The sequence below is a fragment of the Plecotus auritus genome (assembly GCF_963455305.1).
Source record: "Plecotus auritus genome assembly, chromosome: 1".
NCBI classification, from domain to species: domain Eukaryota; kingdom Metazoa; phylum Chordata; class Mammalia; order Chiroptera; family Vespertilionidae; genus Plecotus; species Plecotus auritus.
Window position 1 is genome coordinate 19,157,392 of NC_137770.1, and position 22,413 is coordinate 19,179,804.

Consider the following 22,413-nt stretch of genomic DNA (forward strand, 5'->3'; position numbering starts at 1 on the left):
CTTTCAGCTGTAAACAGAGAGAACAGCAAAGTTGAGCATGAGGCTGGCCCTGACTGTTCCAAGAAGCAGATTCCTTGGCACCTTGTGATGGTTAGTTAATTTCATGTGTCAACTTGAAGGATGTTTTTGGATGAGATTAACATTTAAATAAGTGAACTTTGAATAAGAAGATTGCCCTTTGAATAAGAAGAATGTCCTCCATAATATAAATAGGTTTCATCCAATCAGATAAAGGCCTGAATAGAACAAAAACTTTGGATTCCCAGGGCAAGAGGGGATTCTCCAGTGGACCATATTTGAACTTCATCTATACCATTGGCTCCCATTTGAACCTGCCTGCCCACACTGCAGATCTGGACTTGCAAGTTTCTATAATCACATGAACCGATTCCTTGTATTAAATCTCTTTATACAATGAACACACACACACATACACACACATACACACACACATCCTATTGCTTCTGTTTGGTTCTATTTCTCTGGAGAACCCTGACAAATACACACTTGAAACTGTTCCTCCAAAAATATAAGACAATTTTGTGAGTTAAAAAGTCAGATTAATGGTTTGGAGAATTATTTATATTATTTATTATTTTGGTGTCTACACAGTTGCTTGATACTATATATTTAATAACATACTCAAAAATAGGATAGGGTTGTTGAAAAAATAAAATATATTCTGTTTCAAATGTATTTATTAGAGACAAAAATCAACCTAACAAATAACATCACTTAAATTCATGTGGAGGATGGTAAGCTTAGAAAATAAGTAATTGATTATGACTTCCTGGTTTTTGCTACTTTAGTTTACATCATGTATGTTCCTCCCCTGGTTACTGAGGATATGCAGTAGCTACTGAGAGAAAGCCACTGCTCTCATCAATAATGAAGACACTTGTAGTCTACAAATGACTTTCCCAGTATTAATTTCATGTGCATAAATTTAAATAAAATGAATAAATAAAACAAAATATAAACATCCTCCAACAACCTCCTACAAAATATTTTAAAATTTTGCAACCTTGTGAAGCACTTCTTCAAAGCTCTGTCCCTAATTCACAAAGCAAATCCTGAGCAACTAATGTTTTCCTCCAATGAAATATACATTTGATTTTTCCAGAACGTCTGTGATTTGCAATGCCTTACTGACCTCTTTAGGATATCAAGTTTTCTACCATTGTAAAGGCATGTGGGAATGGAGACTGTTGCCACAGTAATATTGAAGTTGTTGTTATCCTCAGAAGGATGCAGAAGGTCAGTGAAGCCAATCTGTATTTGTAACCTCTTCCCCGAAGGATATCAGAGAGTTTTAATCACACTGGAGTCCACTGTCCCTTCAGAGATCTGTCTTTCATCGGTGCTGGCAATGGCAGAGAGTGGACTGTTCGGTCAGCAACTATTGTTTCCCAATTGCCTGGAAATACTATGTAGTATACCTCAGAGTCTTTTAAATAGTGAGTATTTTCTTTTTTAAAAAAAATAATAAGGCTGCCGTAACAAAGTACCACAAACTGGGTGATGTTTACATAGAAATGCATTGTCTGGCAGCTCTGGAACCTATGTTTGAGATCATGGTGTTGGCAGGGGTTCGTTTCTTTCGAAATGAAGGGAAGAATCTGTTCCAGGCCTCTCTCATTGGCTTGTAGATTTCATCTTCAGTTCACATGGTGTGTCTGTCTCCAAATTTCCCATTTTTATAGGGACACCAGTCAGATCAGCACCCTCTTCAATGATCCCGTTTTAACTGAATAACCTCTGTAAAGATCCCACCTCCAAAAAAAAGTCACAGATAGTCAGAGCTACTGGGAATTAGAATGTCATTTGGGAAGGGGTTGAGAAAAAATTCAATTCATAGCATTGAGTCTGTCAGAAAGAATACATGGCCTGCCCTCCATCATTTTTACCCTAAGCTGCTATCTTAACATCTATGATAATTTATTTGGGTGTTTGCATTCAACAGGCATTGTTAGACATTTTTTTCATATATATACTAGTATACATATATATATGAAAAAAGAAAATGCTAGGTTTACTATCTCTATATCTCTATATCTATCTATATCTGTATCTAAACTATATATCTTAGAGAGAGAGAAAGAGAGAGATGGATAGATAGATAGATAGATAGATAGATAGATAGATAGATATACATAAAGAGAGAGAGAAAGAATTTTAAAAATTAGAAATGGTTTTCTATAATATATACCTTTGGGAAGAGGTGGCTAAATGGAAAGGGAGGTTGTGGCTATCAGGAAATGGAGTGACAGAGGTAGATCCCTCCCTTGTACAGCAGTCACTATACTGCCTGGTCCACAACATCTTCATTTGAAAAGTGTTGGACATGGGACTAGATTTTCTTAGAGCTAGCAGAATTATTCTGCAAATAAGCTCATTGAAATCTTAAGGGCTAAGAAGAGAATTTCTCACATACAGCTCTTTATAGCCTAAAGTTCATTTGCATCTCAGAATAGCTGTAAATTATGATGAGAGTAAATATAAAATACTATGTTTGTGAAGAAAGCAAAACTCAGAGAAAAGAATTTATTGCCTCAAAGTCACAGATGTCTAATCTGAATATGAACACTGATTTATAACCCAAAGGTCATATCACAGTCATATTGCTGACATTAAAAGCCAAATTAATCTCCTGATCACAGCAGAGGGAGGCATGCTTGGCAGTGAAAACAAACATTGCCAAGTCAAAAGATGCCAGGAAAACCTTGCATCCATGGGTATGTGATGAACACACACACACCTGCATGTTGTGTGTGGTAAACACACCACTTCTAGTTATAACTTAAAATAAAGGGTATCAGTGCAATAGACAGGTAGGTAGATTTAAAAACATTTAGCATGCAAATGTTGTCAAATAAGATTTCAAATCTGCATTTTAATCCATCCAAGCCCAATAATTCACAACTAATCTATCTAGTTTAAAGAAAAATAACAAATTTGGAGGCACTAAGTGGTAGTAATATTGTATAGACATTGCACAATAAGTCTGGAATGAGAAATAGAACTCATAAAGTATAATGACTAATTTTTTTAAATTTAGTCATTGATTCAACAAATATTCATTGAGTCCTTCACAATTCCCAAACATTTTACTAGGTGTCAGGTTACAGTGGAAATGTAACCTGCAAAAAAAAATGCACAACTTTTTTCATTAAAATTATAAATATTATTACAGTTCCATCTCTCATAAATAATCATTATCACTTCTGACCTAACTTCGCTTACTTTTATACTATTCTCTGTTGGGTTTAATTAACATAATTTATGGATTATCAAAACAACTGAAACATAGAGGAAAATGTGGCATACATGGTGAATCTTTCATCTTTTTCTCAAGTTATTTTTTTTTAATTATAAATCCTCAGGCTTCTTAATCTCTTCATCTGTCAAGCTTGACTTTATTACAAGGCATGCTCTTATAACAATGAGTGCAATGAATGTGTCTCCCAAAAAATGGGGGTTCATTCAAAGAAGGTCATTTTATTCTGATTTGAGAAAATCTAATTATCTCTGCTGTCTTTCTAATTTGCATATTTTACCCACAATGCACCATAACACATTTTCCCTTTTACATTATCATGACCTATAGATGTGTCATTTTAATCCTTGTGGCTACTGTTGAATAAAGTGATGGACAGATTGAAAAAAGTTCTGCAATTACTGTTTCTGTCATATCTAAGTGAATATATGTTAGGGAGAATTGAGGGCAAGAGATTTCAACTGTTCTGATCGGATTCCTTTTTTTATTTTTTTATTCTCCAAATCTGTCAGTGACCGTAATAGCATTGATACAATCTCTGAGCTGCTTGTCTTCCATGACTTACACATTTTAAATTTAAACTAACTTCCCTTTTTGTATGTATCTCATATTTCCTAAAGCCATGGACTAGTAAATGAAAGGTACACACCATGAAATGAGCAGGTAATTCTTTCCTCATAAACATCTTGAAGGATAAAGCAGGTAAACAAAACCTAAACCAACCAAATAAATAGAAATAAAGACAGAAACAAACAAAACCTAGTGCTATGACATTATTATAGCAAACAGTGGGGATTTATAAACAGTGTATTTCACATTTCATTGTGCTTAAAATAAGATAATCACTTTAAGCAGGTTTTGATTAATGAGACACTCAAGAGGTTAATTGAACTGAATTTTGACCTGGATTTTCTTCTACAAGCTAATTATAAAGTTGGTATAACTCACTCTATAACATCACAGTTTCAGATATTTGTTCTTTATCTCAGTTTTCACTATTATTGTTATGTTTTTGTTTGATTTGCTTTGCTTTTTACGATGGGGGACTTTAGCTCAGGGTCAATTGCCCAGGTTTGAATTATGTTGAAAAACAAACAACAGAACATCCACCATCATTATAAGCAGGTCTCCAACAGTACTAACTTTTATAGTTAATAAATGATATTTTGCAACTGAAACAGCTCTTCTTTTGTCAAGCATACCAACAAATGTGACCTCTCACATTCCCTACATAAACCTATTTCAGTTACAGAGGAGGGGCCCTTTCATATCTTCAATTTTATGAACTTTACTAATGTTATTCTGAGAATTAAAATCCTTGTTTCAGAGCCTGTTGCTCTCTTAAATGTGCTTGAGGAGCTTTTTATTTATTTGTTATTTTCTCCCATTGAAGCAAGTTAGCATTTATTTTTACTCTTTTGATAGGAAAACTTCAGAAGCTATTAGAGCCAAATGAGCATTCAAATAAAAGTTTTAAATCTATAAAATATCATTCTTCTCTGATATACCAAGACTTCCATTAAGGTGGGTATCTTATTTCCTTTCTCTCTCCTCAGCCCTCTAGTGGGTGGTCATAAATACTTGTCAAATAATAGCTTAATTAGGTAATATTACTGAGCTCTTACTGTGTAACAGATCTTGTGCTAACCACTTTATGAGCATCATTCCATTAAAGATCACAAAAACCCTATGAAGTACATAAAGTGATTATCTCCATTCTTAGAAGATGAAACAGAGGATTATGAAAGTTACCCATTTAAGTAGATAACAGAGCCCTGGCATCAATCTAAATAAATGTGTGGGGCTCCAAAGCCCATACTTTTAGCCATTATTCAATCACCAAGGGAAATGCTCTATTGTGTACCAAATTTGACACATGCTTCTCTCTAACCTTCAGTCTTCCCTTTAGTGAGCTTGATACCATGAAAGTAATTCTAGCAATGGACTATGAACAGAATTACCATGTGTTATTTTCAGTCTGAGGTAATCTATGGGAGGGGGATGTATTTTTTCCCATTTTCTCTTCTTCTGCCACAGCAACACTGGAAGCCACATGTTAGCATTATCCTGAGATCACAGAGCCTCCAAGTGCCCAAATGCGCAGATGTCTATGTGAAACAGAGCCACCCTCCATTCTCAAAATGTGCTTGAGATTTATCGTAAGAATATAATGAGATTTGGGGGTTAATTTTCTATTTCAGCAAAATCCAACCTTTCCTGACTACTGTAGTGTCCTGTTGAGAGAGAAAAAATGACTTTAGTTACCAAATGAGCAAATGACTGATTTTATTGGTTCTAAGTGAGTATACATTATATTAAGAAGGATCCACAATTCTTATAATCATCACTAGATGACATCACACAACCCATGAAAATTTATTTAAAAGTTCTGAAATTTCTTAGTAGAAGAATGTAATAAAAGGGAAAAAAATAAGATGCAGCAAAATACCACCAATTTTCACTTTTGGAAAGTATTTGCTCAAGCATTTTATCTCTTCCTTTTAATCTAAGAGGGCAAATGTTATTGAACTTTTAAGTTTAGGGGGAAAGGATAATGTGATATTATGGACCTTTTATTCTTCAGTGAATAATATTTACTTTATTCCGTTTGATTATAAACCACTTTAAATCAGACCTGTCTGAGACCCACAAAGCTTTGGGAGAGGAAGGTTCTCATGCTGGGGACTTGTAGGGGGCTGGAAATGGGATGGCGAGAAGAGGCAGCCTGATAAATGTTGTAAACAAAGTCTCACTCTTCTGTCTAAAGATTTCAAGACATCAGGAGTCAAGGTTTCTAGTATTGTTAGTCTCTATAAGATATGACTCAGTCATTATGAGGTTCATTTGCTCAAAGTGAAAGAAGAATTGTTAGCCATCGATGTGTATATTCTAAAAATATGCATGGGGAAACCCATCAGAAACTTGACTTTGGGAGTAGAGCGAGTGCCTGGGTCTCAGTAAAGGATAAGCAAACTTATGGCATATCACAACACTGAACCATGTGGTTAGGTGAACCAGGGAATCATGTTGCTAAAGATGTTACTTTGGGCCAGGAGCCAGAAGGCATAGCTGTTGATATGACCAAAGCCAAGTCATTAACATGCCAGGCTCAGCTTTGTGTAATTTATAGAAGTTTATGTAGTCTGGAAAAATAATATCTGAAATCTCTCCTAGCCGTAATATTCTGAAAATCTCTAAATCTTATAGTAAAGTGGTTAAAACCTGTACTCTTAACAGCCTTGTCACCTGGGACATATTACCTAAAGTTTTTGTACTTATTAAAATGAAAATGATAATAGGCTCTATTTCATAAGGTTGTGTAAATAAATTAGGATAATACCCATCAATGATTAGAATTCTTTCTGACATGTAATAACCAATTTGAACAAGAGTGACACTTGTAGATAAAAATCACATATTTTCAAAATTGTTTATTCATTATCTACCAGACGAGTCAGCAAGATTTTCCCCGAAGAATTATCTAATTTGAGGTTGGCTAGGATTGTGCTTATGTAATACAGCCATAAATTGTGTAATTAGTCAAGTTTGTTTATGTTCATTGTAAATGTCTTTCCTCATGTTTACCTCCCCACAGTCTGATCTCGTGTTCTTTTCAGAGTGAACTAGAATTAGTTGAATGTTAGCTTGCAGGATACTATTTTAGCACATATGTATAAATTGCTTTATGACTATTTTATGGTGGAAGTTGTGCTCTAAGGAAAGTGTTTTTTAATAAAGTTATGTTCTTTTTTTTTAATTTATTTAGGGGCCAGACACCACAGTTCGAGAGAAGATTTATTCATTTTCTCTACTACTAATACAATGTGGATGAGACTCCTCAGCAGGAAACTGGTCCAGAACTGAGGGGACAGATGCACAGCAACACTGGAGTGGGTTTTCCTGCACCATTTGTGGCTGGGACTAGAACGATCAGTACAGAAAGAATAACAGGGAGCAGGTATAATAAATATGAAGCTGGGGAGATAGGAAACCTCTTAAAGTGACAACAAGATGAGGCTTTCTCTGAAATTTTGTTTTTTATCAGAACTGAGTAAGGATAATTGGGCTGGTGTTTAAATTGGAGCAAAAAGAGGCAAGCATGTGGTAACAATAGAGATGAAATTGAGAGAAGGCTTATGGAAAGGTAAATGTCATAAGGAAGCCCCCTTCTCAGTCTCTTGGTAGATAAAACTTTATCTAACTCTGAATTTTAGTTTAATATGAAATGATCTTTCTCTTATGAAACCGGGGGAGGGGGAGGGAGAAAAAAAAAATATATATATTTATATTAGAGTCCCAGTGCATGAAAATTCATGCACTGGACGAGGGGGTCCCTCAGCTCAGCCTGCCCCCTCTCACAGTCTAGGAGCCCTCAGGGGCAGGAGGCGTCCTGGCAATCAGGGGAAGGCGATGCCCCATCACACCTCTGCTGCTGCCACTGCCGGCAGCGCAAGCCTTGGCCAGCCCTGGTTACCTGAGCCTTGGATGGCTCTGGGCAGCTGGGCAGCTGCCATCTGAGGCTTGCCTGCACCTCAGGCTGGCCCTGGGTGGCTGGGGGGCTGAGGGGATTGGGGGACTTTAGAGGCAGGTGCATTGAGCGGCTGGGCCATCCTGGGTGCAGGCCCAGCCTTGCCATGCATCTGCCACCCTAGCAGGGATGAGGGGACTGGGTGCCACCATCTTGCAGCTGTGGGAACTGTCATCTTTGAGGGCGGGACAGTCAATTAGCATATTTCATCCTTATTGGCTGTGGGCGCCACCATCTTTGCAATGGCATGAGGTTCAATTAGCATATTCCCTTTTTATTAGATAGGATAATAAAAGTATAATATGCTAATTACACCTGAGGATTTTCAGGACAAAGCCAGGGCAGTGAGGGAAGCCCAGGTCCTGGGTGCCAGAGGGAAGCCGGTGCCAGCAGCCAGGGGAAGGAAGGCCTGCTCTTGCATGAATTTCGTGCATCGGGCCTCTAGTGTATATATAATTTAATATCAAAGGCTTTCCCCTTCTGTATTCATGTGTACCCTATATTTTTGGCCCTTAAATTCTAGATTAAGCTACAGAAATATACTTATGTTCTACCATTACTCTTCCTTCAATACCACAGAAGGAAGAAATATTTCAGTGCAAGATTTAGGAAGTTTATTGGCAAATGAACACAACAAGCACATATTGTGCAATATACAGGGGCTTGATGGCTTGAAAGGTCTACATTTCGACAACCCCGTCTGATTTTCAGGTGCTTCAGCTCAACAGAATCTCACCCCACATTCCTGGGATCTTGCTACCATTACCTTGCAACAGGGATTATTTAGTACCTCAAAAGCCACACCAGGGTGTCAGTAATTGCTAGACTGTTGCTGAGACTACAGTCATTTCCAAAAGGTAAAAGGGTGAGCTTTGTTTATTCACTCCAAGATTAATTGAAAGTGGAAGAATTTTGTCAAGGAATTGTGCAATGAACAGAGTCAACCTACAATGTTGCTCCTTTTCTAGAACCCTGCCATCCCAGGGCATAGTTTGTTCAAGCTGAGGCCTGCTTGTGTCTTTCACAGTCACACCAGCATCTGACACAGTCAGGGGAGGCGAGGCTGTAATCTGAGCCAAGATACTAATTATAACGAACATGAAAGGATGCTAAATTTGGCTTGAGAACAAAAGCCAATGACTGTTCTTTTAAAAATCAGTTCTAACATTTGATTTTCTTAATCATTTATGGGGTTTGTAATAACATTGGAAAATAACACTGCAGAAAGCATTAGTAAACATTGCTAAGAAAGAATTGGCCCAAAAATAATAACACTACATTTGGTTAAGAAATCAGGCTCCCACCAGTGCCTCACTCCTCATGTATTCAACCTTTTGTGTTTTTTGCAATAAAAGACATCTCTGGTTTGCCAAATCATTGCCTGATTTAATTATTTATAACAATCATCCTTAATAATCCTATCTTATAAAAGAGTAATATGCAAATTGACCATCACTCCAACACACAAGATGGCCGCCCCCACGTGGTCCAAAATGGCCGCCCCCATGTGGACACAAGATGGCCACCACAAGATGGCCTGCAGGGGAAGGCAGTTGTGGGCGATCAGGCCAGCAGGGGAGGGCAGTTAGGGGTGACCGGGCCAGCAGTAGAGGGAAGTTGGGGGAGACCAGACCAGCAGGGGAGGGTAGGTGGGAGGTACCAGGTCTGCAAGGGAGGGCAGTTGGGTGTGATCAGGCCTTCATGGGAGGGTAGTTAGGGGTGACCGGGCCAACAGAGGAAGACATTTGGGGGGGACCCAGGCCTGCAGGGGAGGGCAGTTGGGGGCAACCAGGCCTGCAGGAGAGGCCAGTTGGGGGTGACCAGGCTGGCAGGGGAGGGCAGTTAGGGATGACCAGGCCAGCAGGAGAAGGCAGTTAGGGGAAATCAGGCCAGCAGGGGAGCAATTAGGTGTCGATCAGGCTGGCAGGGGAGTGGTTAGGGGGTTATCAGGCTGGCAGGCAGAAGTGGTTAGGGGCACTCAGGGAGGCAGGCAGGTGAGCGGTTGGGAACCAGTAGTCCTGGATTGTGAGTGGGATGTCAGACTGCCCATTAGGCCCAATCCCACTGTCCTAACGGGCAGTCGGACATCCCTTGAGGGGTCCCAGATTGGAGATGGTGTAGGCTGGGCTGAGGGACACCCCCCCACACACCCGTGCACACATTTTGTGCACTGGGCCTCTAGTATGGATAGAATTGTTTTATAATTGCATTCTGCATGGCCCTGGGAAAGAAGTTCTTTTGCTCTTAGTGAAACCTACGAGATTAAATGTAGTGTGCAGAAGACTGTCACCGGCAGAGGGCTTGTTCTCAGCCATGTGTTCTCACTCAGCACTGCTCTTTGCTCCTTAACTTTCCTTAATGGGATGTTTCCCTCTACCTCATGATCCCTTCATCTCTCACCATTTCATAAACCCAATTCCATCTGAGCTTTCAGAGCACTCTCCTCCCAACTGAGGGCAGATTGATTTATCTTCAGCATTCCATCTTTGCACATTGAAATGTGTGTGTTTTTTTTTAAATATGTTTTTATTGATTTTAGAAAAAGAGGAAGGGAGAGATAGAAACACTGATGAGAGAGAAACATCCATCAACTGCCTCCTGCACGCCCCTAAAGGGGATCAAGCCCACAACCTGGGCATGTGGACTGACCTGTAATCAAACCAGCGACCTCTTGGTGCCTGAACAATGCTCAACAAACTGAGCCACATTGGCCAGGCTGCACATTGAAATATTTGCCAATTAAAGTTCACCTTGAAGTCTGTGAACCGCTCCTCAGCTATAACAGAGAATCATGTACTGGTTGTGTTGGTTGTCAAGGGAACCCTGATACTGTCTAGCCATTTCAATGCCAACAACATTTATAGTATAGCAACAAGAATTAATATCAAAGGCACTTTGAGTATATTTTTCCCCCTAAAAGCTTAGGTTAAGTTTAACTCTTATCACCAACATAAACCCCTGAGCCTCCAGGGTAGAGAGGTCGAATCATTGCAAAGCAAACACTTAACCTGGGAGAGCTTATCCATTTTGGACCTTGCCAGATGAATCTAATGCCTAGAATGCTCTGAAAGACTCCAGGGAAACAGAATCCCCTTTGTTTCTCTTCTCTTAACTGTCTTCTTGGATGAATTCAGGCAGTTTTCCAATTCATGGATATCTCCCTCCAGCAAGGTCTGATCACTGTAAGTGCATGGCTGGAATGGCAGACTCTGCTTTGGCAGAAACCCCAGAGTAGACAGATAATGTGCCTGGGAACCCAAGTTCCCAATCCCGGGAAGGTCAACCCGAGATGAACTGCAAGAAAGTCACTTTTCAATCATGCTGATTTCTGCTCATTTAAGCAGCACTAGAAAGCGCAGACACTGCCAACACGGCTATTAAGATAAGTTGGACTCATTTAACAGCAGTAGTAAACCTGGGAAGCTGCCTCCAATGAGCAAACCGCCAGCAATGCTGGTAAACAAGTGTTCGCTCCTGTTAACAGCTGTGTGGGTTTGCAGTACCAGGTGTGCTATGTAAACGCAACTCAACGCCGCATTTATCACTTATTAAGAGTTATCAAAATGCACCATGCAGACCACCCCTCTGGCAGTTGTCACAAATAAAGCTGGCTGGCATTTGTCAGGGGTGCTCAAAAGTAGATTCATAAGTTTCATGTAAATCAGAGATAATTTCAGATAGGCTCCCATGAAAATACTGAACTATGAAAAATAGTTAAGGAAAACTCCGAAGCCATAGTCCTGGATAATTTTCACAAACAGTTAATTCTCAGTTTGAAAGGAGCCAATGAAAAACTTTCTTGCTGAAACAAAAATGTTCGACAACCACGAAGACGAGGGCATTTACAATTGCGTTAACTGATTGTGATAAAGAGATGTAGACTGTTGGTTAAACTACTGCAAAGCCTATCAAAAACCAGATATTTTAATTTGCAGCTGATATTATATATCCTGTTGTAATAATGGGACAGAGACTGGGCTACAGAGTTTGTAGGTACTAGTTAGGCAATTAATTTGATGGTAAATTTCTCTCACTGCTACATAACATACTTAATAACCTATCGTGGATATTGAGCTGCTCTGAATACTGAACCACTGAATTTATGAATTGGAAAGTACCTTAGGAGCTGTCTAATACATCCTCCCTCTGATATATTAAGCTTTAATAGAGAATCCCTTTAGAGTCACCGAGGAGCTTCTACTCAAATATTTCTAGTGATAAAGAACTCAGTACTTCATAAGAAATAAATTTCATTTCTGAAGATCACATTCTTCAATTAAGCTAAATTACTCTTCCCCATAATTTTATAGACTCGTCCTCATCCAATCCATTTGCTCCCACTGCTTTACATCAGAATGAAATTGTCATGAGGGCAGAGACTGTGTTTGTCTTGTGAATTTTTTTACAGTACACCACTTAGTACATGGCCTTGCAGTGAACAAATAAATGCATTTACTGAATGAGTGAAACATGCTGAAAATATTGATAATCATAAAAATGTTGATATTCATGAAAATATGGAGGTAAAATTCCTTTAATTCATATCTTATCTTTCAATTATAACTCATATATTTACTATCCTGCTTGCTCATTTATGGGCTTATTTAAGAGTATATATTCATTTTGAGAAAGAGAAAGAGAAAATATGCCACTACCTTACCGTGTTAATGCGAGTATTCCTTGGCTATAAAAAACTTTAAAATAGTGTAATCCCTTCACCTAGTCAGGAGCCACATTGATCACTTACTAAGAACTATGCCACCATAAAAAGAAGGAATTTTTAACATTTGCAACAACATGGATGGAACTGGAGAAATAATGCTAAGAGAATAAGCCAGTCATAGAAAGATAAATATCACATGATCTCATTCATATGTGGAATATAATGATCAACATAATTTGATGAACAAGAATAGATCCAGAGACAAATGGTAGCGGAGGGGGGTGTAGAGAGCAACCAAAGGACCTGTATGCTTGCATATTAGCATAACCAATGGACACAGACACTGGGGCAGTGGGGGCTTGCGCAGGGTGGGAATGGCTGGGGGCGGGGGGATGTCAATTGGGGAAAAGGAGACATATGTAAAACGTTAGACAATAAAAAAGAATGCACTGTGCAGACCATCCCTATGGCATGGTCTATAGATATAACACATACTGAGGACACTATATACACTGTTGCTTCCCACATCTTCCTCTTTCAAAGTCAGATTCAAACAAAAACAATATTAAAAACAATCCCTATTCATTCATTTCTATCAATTTCTAGTCATACCTTGAAATCCTATATAATAAAGAGCTAATTAGACCAGATGGTGGAACGACCTTCAGGAACAACCTGCCAGAATGACCAGTGGGCGGGGGGTGGGGCCAGTGAGCCTGCACCGCCAGGCCAGCCATGGCAGTCTTGGCACTCCCCCCTTCTGCAGAGGCAATAGTACAGGCCTGGTCCCGGTGCCGCCCCTTCCACAGAAGTGGCCACAGGGGAGCAGGCCTAAGCTGGCAGATGGTCAGCCCCCGAGGGGTCCCGGACTGCAAGATGGCGCAGGCTGGGCTGAGGGGCCCCCGGAGTGCAGGAGTTTTCATGCACCAGGCCTCTAGTATATTCATAAAATAATCCCCATCATAACAAAGCTAATTGGCTTCTAATTGATGCTATACAAATTGGTTGGGTCCCTCAGATGTTAAATTATAATGAATTATACATTTTGCATTTTTTAAATATTTTTTATTGATTTCAGAGAAGAAGAGAGAGGGAGAGAGAGACAGAAATATCAACAATGGAGAGAATCATTGATTGGCCACCTCCTGCACGCCCCAGACTGGGGATTGAGCCCGCAACCTGAGCACATGTCCTGACCGGGAATCAAACCATGACCTCCCCATTCATATATTGGTGCTCAGCCACTGAGCAACACTGGCTGGGACATTTTGCATTTTTTAATTAAAATTGAAGACTTTAAAAAGTTAGAAAATTCAGCTTTTTATTTGTTCCTCATCACTTAGGTTATACTTAATTCCCAGATTCTGAATTTTGTTAACAGTTACCACTGACATGTTCCCCATTGCTGATAAAGATTATGAAAACTTTCTGGGTCAGTTATTTCTAAGAAAAATAGTTCATGTAATGAGTATTGGTTTAGTACCTACTATGTCCAAGAAATAGTTCTAAATACCATCTCTTATAGAGATTATATTTTGTGTGGGTGGGAGAAATCAAAGAATAGTAGAAACTTATGAGTGAAGAGATACTTATTAGATAATGATAGTGGAAAAAATAAAGCAGACCATGTGTTCTGGCCAATGAATGGGAGTAATGATGTCGGTCAAAGAGTACAAAGTTGACATTTGAGTAAAAGAGTAAAGAAATAAAGGGGTTCTATGGATAAATAGGAGGGAGTAGACAAAATTGGCTATTTTATTGCTGCTAAAACCTTACTGTGTGTATAAATGAAGACCACACAGAGGTCTATAGATAACCAAATAGGGCAACATAATGTGTTGGTATAGTCTGATGATAAGAGGTAAAAGGGGAAGAGGAAAAAAAGAATGAGTTTAGTTACAAAAATCATACCATCTATAATAATCTATAATAATAAAGGCAGACAACCTTCTGGAAGAAGCCACAGCAGCAAGGCCTGAGGCACAGGCAGCTGTGGTGGCAATGAGGGACAAGCCCCTTGCACAAATTTTGTGCATCAGGCCTCTAGTTTACTATAAAATATATAAGTACTTTCCCTAACCCCTAATCTCAGCATAATGCTCAGCGTTTCTGATTTTCAATTCTGTGGCCATTGTTTGAAGGTATTTGACCACACTGTCTTATTTTCATGTGCTGTCTCACTTTTGGATTCCATTAGGTGCTAAATGTGTATAGTCCAAGGGTGCCTCCTTTGCATTCAGAAACGGATGGGAGAAGTTTCAGGAAAGCTACTGAATTTTCATAAGGGCACTCAAATGAAACCTGCAAGCCCTTTGAATTTATTTCATTGCTATGCAGAGATCATATACATTTGCATTACCTCTTATTATACCTAGTTACTTATTTTCCTCTATCCTGTGGTAAACCAGGGCAACAATACTTTACAGAAACTCTGTTATCTAAATTAAAAAATATTCAATGATTTTTAGGTGTGTTATGCATGTGGCATATACTTGTAAGCTTTCTTTCTCTTACAGTACACATACACCCCTGTAGCTGATTTCTGGAAAAGGAGATAAGCCAACTGTGTCAAAAGGAAAAGGCCTATTAAAAATAACATCAAATCCTCCAGGTATGACCTTCTTACTTCCTGCTCTTGCTGAGGAAACGTAATTCAATGTTGCCTTGGCCACTCTCCTTTGGCAGAAAACTTTAAGGGGGTGAATCTGGGGAGGAATGAACATTGATAAAGTAATGTCATCCTTTGGATATCTTGGCTTCGTGTATTTATCATCATTTAGAAAAGTGTTTGAAATGCAGACTTAAAGAGGCTGAATAAATGCTGAATGTCCTATGCATATAAATTCATTGGTTAATCTCTTCCCATTCCCCCCACCTCCTTCCCTCTGAAATCATCAGTCTGTTGCATGCTTCAATGCGTAGCCCATGGACAGACAATAGTGCTGGGAAGGCCTGGGAAGGGGAAGGGAGTGAAGTGGAGAGGGTCAGTGGAAGAGGGAAGGGGAACACCTGGAATATTTGGAACAATAAAGATGACTTTTTAAAAGGCATGAAAAAATGCTGAATGTCTTTTGTTTGTTTTTGCCTATGGGTTGAGTATAGAATGGAAGACAGACATCTATTTTTTTCTTTCTGCACAGAGATATTCAATATTTATCTATTATCATCAAAACAATCCAATTAGCAGCATTTGGGGACCAGAATATAGCCCTACTATCTATACCTTAATAGTGTCTCGGAATCACTGCAATCTAATTTCCAGCTTGAACTGAATGTAAATGGCAGTTGCCATAGATTTTTTTTAAAGTTTAAATCATACTATTTTTGTTCCATTCCCATAATGCTTTTCTGGTATGCATATTAAATGTTTTTATTTAATTTACACTCCGAGTTGTGTAAATTAATACTGCTATTTTGATTTCAGTTAGACTTTTTAATTTTCAGATTAATCATTTGGATGAAAGGGAACTATTTGCCAGTTGGAGCCTGTTTGCATTATTGGTGAATTATTCAAGCGCTCTCCCCCATGGCGCTCAGGATATCAGCCCTGCTTGTCCCCTTTACCCCCTGGTGTTTTTCTCCTCCTGACTAGAGCGTCTGAGTGGAGCAGAGAAATCCGAGGCCCTATGGACAAGGATTCCATTTCTCCAGGGCCCAGTAACGTGAAGGGAGGGCCTGTGTGTAATGCCTCCAGTAGAAAAACAAAGGCTTTGCAGCTACACTCATCTGCTGTCTCCAACTTGATGCCCTAAGCTGGAGCAGACAGAAGGGAGGAAGTGTTCCCACTGCCAAAGTAAATGAACATGAAAACGTTCACCATCTTCTTTCTAACCACTGCAGGTTGAACAAGCTATTCCCCATGCTCTCTTCTCTTTCATTCTCCAAAAATAAAAGTAGAAAAGAAAACTGCTGGCAAAGGTAAGCGCAAATAGAACAGTGTTCCTCTGTGAAAGAGTCACATACCCTATCTGAGGTCCATCCTGGCCTGGCACCCACCGAACTGGAGAGAACACCTTAGTTTCGTGGAAGGGCAGAACAATAAGAAGTCACGTGGCATATCTAAGGGCATTCCTTCTGGCCCCTGTGTGATCTCATTTTCCCTGACAGCACCCTCATCGCAGGACTTAACACTCCGGTTTGGAAGTAATAACTTGTTCCCAGCCACTGGCCTCTTCCTGCTTATCCCTCCGTGCCATCACACTCTGCCAGATTAATCTTCCCACAAGAGGGCTTTGCACATGCCCTCCCTCTGCTTTAATGCCTGCAATTGACCCCTTTGTTGCTCCCCACATGATAAGGCTCATCCTCCTTAATCAGAGCAGTTGACACATTCTGATCTTTTCTTTCCTTATTGTTTTAAGTAAGGGTTCTGTTCAAATCTAGCCTGCTGGGTCTTTTTATTCAGAGAAGACAAAAATATATTTTCCATATACTGCCTTCTTGTCTTCTTTCCTCCATTTTAATGCTCTCCCTGGCTCTTATGCCCCTCTTGAAAAAGGACCCTTTCCAATCTTATTTCTCAACACTTCTCTTTATATACTGTGGTATAACAAACTATGCTCTCTTGTGCCTTTGGCTATGCTATTAGGACAACTACCCCCCATGTAACCATCTCCTTCCTTTTCCTCATTACCTTTTTGGTCTCTTGTGGGTCCAGTGAACTCCTCCATACCCTACCAATCCAAACCATTTACTTATTTATTTATGTTGCCCTTAATTTTCTCAACAGAATCCTGAGGAAGAATTAGCTACTCCCTTATCTGCTTTTCTGTTCATCTTTATCTGTATACTTTTTATTGCATGCCTATTTTTTTAGAGTTAGTGTTTATGTTTGTATCTTCTCCTTCATATCCCACACTGCAACTGCCTGAGGATAGGAGATGAAATATAGTTATTTACATGTTTTCCAAACTTAACACAGGAAATTGACACAGATTTGGTGCTCAGTAAGGCTGTATCATCAAGAACAGATTGCCTTACTTTTCCTTTTTCACAAACATTAAGTGAAAGTAATCTCTCTAACAATCCTTAACTGAAAAAGAAAGAAAAGATAACTTTGTTAAGGAATTTTGCAATTAAAAGAGCCAACCTGAAATATTGCTCTTTTCCTAGAACTCTGCCATCCCAGAGCAAAGTTTTGTTCAAACTGAGGCCTGCCCGTCTCTTTCACAGTCACACCAGCATCTGACACAGTCAGGGGAGGTGAGGCTATAATCTGAGCCAAGATACTAATTACAAGAAAAATAATTTTTCTAGCTTTTTTTTTCTTTCTTGTCTGTCTTGGACGCCTTTAATATGAATGTTATGTTGCTAGATATTGTCGCAGAGTTGTTTTAGTGTATTTTCACATTTTTTTATCCCTTTTTCATTTTGCTGAGCTGTCTGAGTAGGCTTCATTGATTTGTCTTTCAGCTTGCTGATTTGTTCTTCTATTCCTCCATTTTGATGTGGAATCTCTCTAATACATTTTTCAGTTCGATTATAACTTCTCTTTGATACTTTTTTTTAAAATTCTCACTTTGTTTATCCATTCTTCCCCCACATTCAGATAGTATCTTTAAGACCTTTACTTTGAAATCTTTATCAGGTAGATGACTTATCTCCATATCCATATGTTTTTTTTTCCTTGGGGTTTCTGTCTTGTTCGCTCAGTTTGAACTTATTCCTCTGTCTTCTCATTTTGCTTGACTCCATGTTTGTTTCTATGTACTATACAAAACAGCTACCTTCCTCAGTCTTGAAGAGTGACTTTGCGAAGGCAATCATTCTATATACCCTTGCCTTAACTCTTGGCTGTCTCTTGAACTTTTGTTATTGTCCAGTCCATCTGAGTCTTTCTTGATATACACTGAGTGGCAAGATTATTATGATCTCTGAATGCATAATAATCTGGCCACTCAGTATATATATTAGAGGCCTGGTGCATGAATTCGTGCATGGGTGGGGTCTGGCCAGCCTGGTCAGGGGGAGGGGACATGGGTGGTTGGCCGGCCTGCCTGCTGGTCAAACTCCTGGTCAAGGGGACAATTTGCATATTAGCCTTTTATTATATAGGATATACACTGAGTGGCCAGATTATTATGCATTCAGAGATCATAATAATCTGGCCATTCAGTGTAGTACTCCCATTAATGGGGCTATAACCAGACTTCTCGATGTCCCAAAGGGAGGACTCATTTAGCAGGAGACCTAGATCCTCAGGCAGCAGATTTTATAGTATGTAAATTTCTATATAGTTCTGTGGGACTGTAGTTGTTATCCCTGCTGGCCTCTAGGCCATACCTATGGAGGTGGCCTCTGTGTGACATTTGGCAAATTCAGGATTCCAGGCAAGTTTCTATCTGGGCATCCTCTTTGTTGTTGAGTTGTAGTGAGGCTAGGTGGTTGCACAAGAATGGTGTCTCCCTGCCTTTGTTCCCTGGAAAAACCCCTCCTCTCCCCGCCAGCCTTTAGGTATGTAGGAAAACTGAAACCTGTACCTGAGACTGAAGCTCCAGGCTAAGTAAATACAGCTTTTTCCTCGGAAGATTGGAGTTAGTCTGCTGTTTGTGCATTGCCCTGGGAGTGATGTCCTGACAAAAGCTGTCTTTCAGTTTGTTATAGATTCAGAGGGCTCAGTTGCATCAACCCTCTTGCACCAGGGTGAGGCAATCAAGGAGTGTCTCCTGTATGGATGGTGTTCCCCAGCTGGCTTGTGCAAGGCAGCTGTAGGGTGTAGGAAGGGAGGCTCAATCACCGGTTTCAGGAAGGCATCAAACAATTTATTTGTACTTCAGCAGTGCAATGAGAGAGAGCCTTGCCTATGTGCACACGCCAGCTTTAGTCTGGGCACAGGAGAATGCCATGACCACTCATGCTTGCCAGCCATAGCCAGGGGTCAGGGGTGTGGTTTCACAGCTTTAGCTGGGGAGTGGGAGAATGCCCCTGACCCGTCACATTCTCAGCCTCATTCAGAAAGCAGGGAAGTGTAGAAATCGTCTATGCTCTCTATGTTCGTTGGTTTGTTTTATTGATTTTAGAAAGGTAGGGAGAGATGGAAACATCAATGATGAGAGAGAATCATTGATCGACTGCCTCCTGCACACCCCATGCTGGAGACTGAGCCCGCAACTTCAGCATGTGCCCTGACTGGGAATCAAACCATGATCTCCTAATTCATAGGTCGATGCTCAACCACTGAGCCACACCAGCAGGCTATGCTCTCTGGATTTAATGAGGCAGTGGGATAGTGCCTTGACTGCTCACCACTGCATTACTTAGCAGAGCAGTGGGAGCGTGCTGTGTCTAAGCTCACGCCCTTGAAAGAGCAGGTTAGGTGGAGAGTATAATAATGGTGTCTGTCAGCTCCTCAGTTTCTGGGGAGCATTTCAAATATTCTCCACTTTCCAGCCCACACTTTAGGTTAGCAAATGAATCTCCTTTACATATAGTATATAGGTGCTTTTTGAACTGCTGTCCCCTTTTTTTGTTTTGTTGTTGTTGGGTCTGGGGTGAAGCCACACATGAACCCTTTAGGAGGGGAGTCTCAGTTTCCTATAGCAATGTGGGTCCCTCAGATATCAACTCCACTGGTGTTCTCAGCCATATATTTTTGAGGCTCATCTTTCAGGGATCGGGGCAGAGGTGGAGCACCAACTCCTCCCTGTTCAGAAGAAGCACCTGTCTGGTGAGATTGTTCCCTATTGTGTGTTGCCACTCCAGGGGTAGGGTCGTTGCTGCTTCTTCCCATCTCTTTGTGGTTCTTTTATCTCTTCTTGTAGAGAGAGTTCATCTAGTTTTCAGATCCTTTTTAGAGGCAAATTTGGTGTGTCTGTGGGAGGAGGTGAGTTTAGGACCTTCCTACACTTGCTTACATCTTCTTCCTTCAACTCTCTTTCTGATTTTTAATAAAAGAAGAGGCTGAGGTGACTGCACAGTGACAGATTGTGATGGTGACCTTTCAACTATTCTCCCAGGAAATAAACATTTTACCATCCAAAACTGGTATTTTTTTAAACGCTAACAATAGCTGTAACTATGAAAATCTTTCACTCTCCTAGTTTTCAATTTTAAAATATCAAATATCAGAGGGACTTGTTTTATCATCTCTAAGGTGCTGCTTGGAAAAAGAAGTGACAGCTTTTGAGTTATAAGACATACATCTGATGCAGGGCTGTCAGTCATCCAGCCCCTCCATCAAGAATAAAGACAAATACTCAAATTCTGGGATCATCAAGCAACCTCAAGGAATGGAAATTCAGACGTCATTTCTGTGGTTCTGCTAGTTTGCACTGGTCCTTTTAAAACCCACTTCATCCCAAGCATTGGAAAATGTTAACACATATTAGTGACATGCATTCATATTCTCTGCTGTTCACTGCAGAAGTGAAAGAGTTAAGAATATCCTGCAAGATGTTGCTCTGAAATAATTTGCATTCCAAAAGAGAGCAGAAAGTTATGGGGGGAAATTATATCCCTCTTGGCATGTTTTCAAGCTAAATTTGGGAGACCAGAAAAATCTGAATAAATTATAAAGCCTACACCAAACACCTTAGAAAGTGATTTAAACTGAACCCAATTTTTTAAATGTTCTCAAATGACTATTTGACACTTTGACTTTTGTGTGTTAATAACATTCAGCACTGCTCTTTTTAATTACTGAATTTCTCTGCATTAAAATTAGATCATAAATACTTTTTTTCAAAAGGGAAAGAAATAAACCAAAAGAATAAGCCCATGTAGGAAATTGTAAGATGAATAATTTACTCACAAGAAGTATAACTGTTTGAACTATTTTGACTCCAGGATAACTCTTTCTCAGTGTCTCTCTATCTGTCTCTTTATATCTCTGCCTATATTTGTCTCTCTATCTCTGTATCTCTTTCACACATACACTGATATCCTATATAATGAAGAAGTAATATGCAAATTGGCCATCACTCCAACACACAAGATGGCCACCCCCATGTGGTCAAAGATGGCTGCCCCCATGTGGACACAAGGTGGCCACCACAAGATGGCCAGCAGGGGAGGGCAGTTGTGGGCGATCAGGCCAGCAGGGGAGGGCAGTTAGGGGTAACCAGGCCTGCAGGGAAGGGCAGTTAGGGGTGACCAGGCCAGCAGGGGAGGGCAGTTGGGGGGCACCAGACCTGCAGGGAAGGGCAGTTGGGGGACCAGGCCTGCAGGGGAGAGCAGTTGGGGGGGACCAAGCCTGCAGGGAAGGGCAGTTAGGAGCAATCAGGCTGGCAGGGGAACAACTAGGCATCCATCAGACTGGCAGGGGAGTGGTTAAGGGGTAATCAGGCTGGCAGGCAGAAGCAGTTAAGGGCAATCAGGCAGGCAGGCAGGCGAGCAGTTGGGAGCCAGCAGTCCTGGATTGTGAGAGGGATCCCAGATTGGAGAGGGTGCAGGCTGGGCTGAGGGACACACCCCTCATGTACGAATTTCATGCATTGGGCTTCTAGTAACCCCCCGTGCATGAAATTCATGCACTGGGCCTCTAGTATTATATATATATATATATATATATATATATATATATATATATATATATCTCCAGAAAGATAGATTAAATAAACCCTTACTCTCAATTTGTGGAACATATTTTATATAAAGTACTCTAAAAGCCAAAGAAGAGAAAAAGAAGAAATATATAAAGAAGCATGAGGAGGCAGTTGGAGAAGAGGAGGAGGAGGAGGTGAAATAATGCAGGCCCTACATGACAACAGACTCTAAAGTGCTGATAGTGAGCAAGACACATGAAGCCTGTGCTGCCATGGAACATGTGGGCCAGCAGCTATTTAAAATGTGCTCAAAATGACTTGTTTACTTGGTAAAACTTTCACTCAAAGGCAGTGGGCCTTGGGTAACCTGTGCCAACTTCCTGGCAACTTCCCTCCCCTTTCAGTGGATTTGAACACTGACTTTGAAGAGCAATATCATATAGAAGATTTGCAGAGCAGGCTG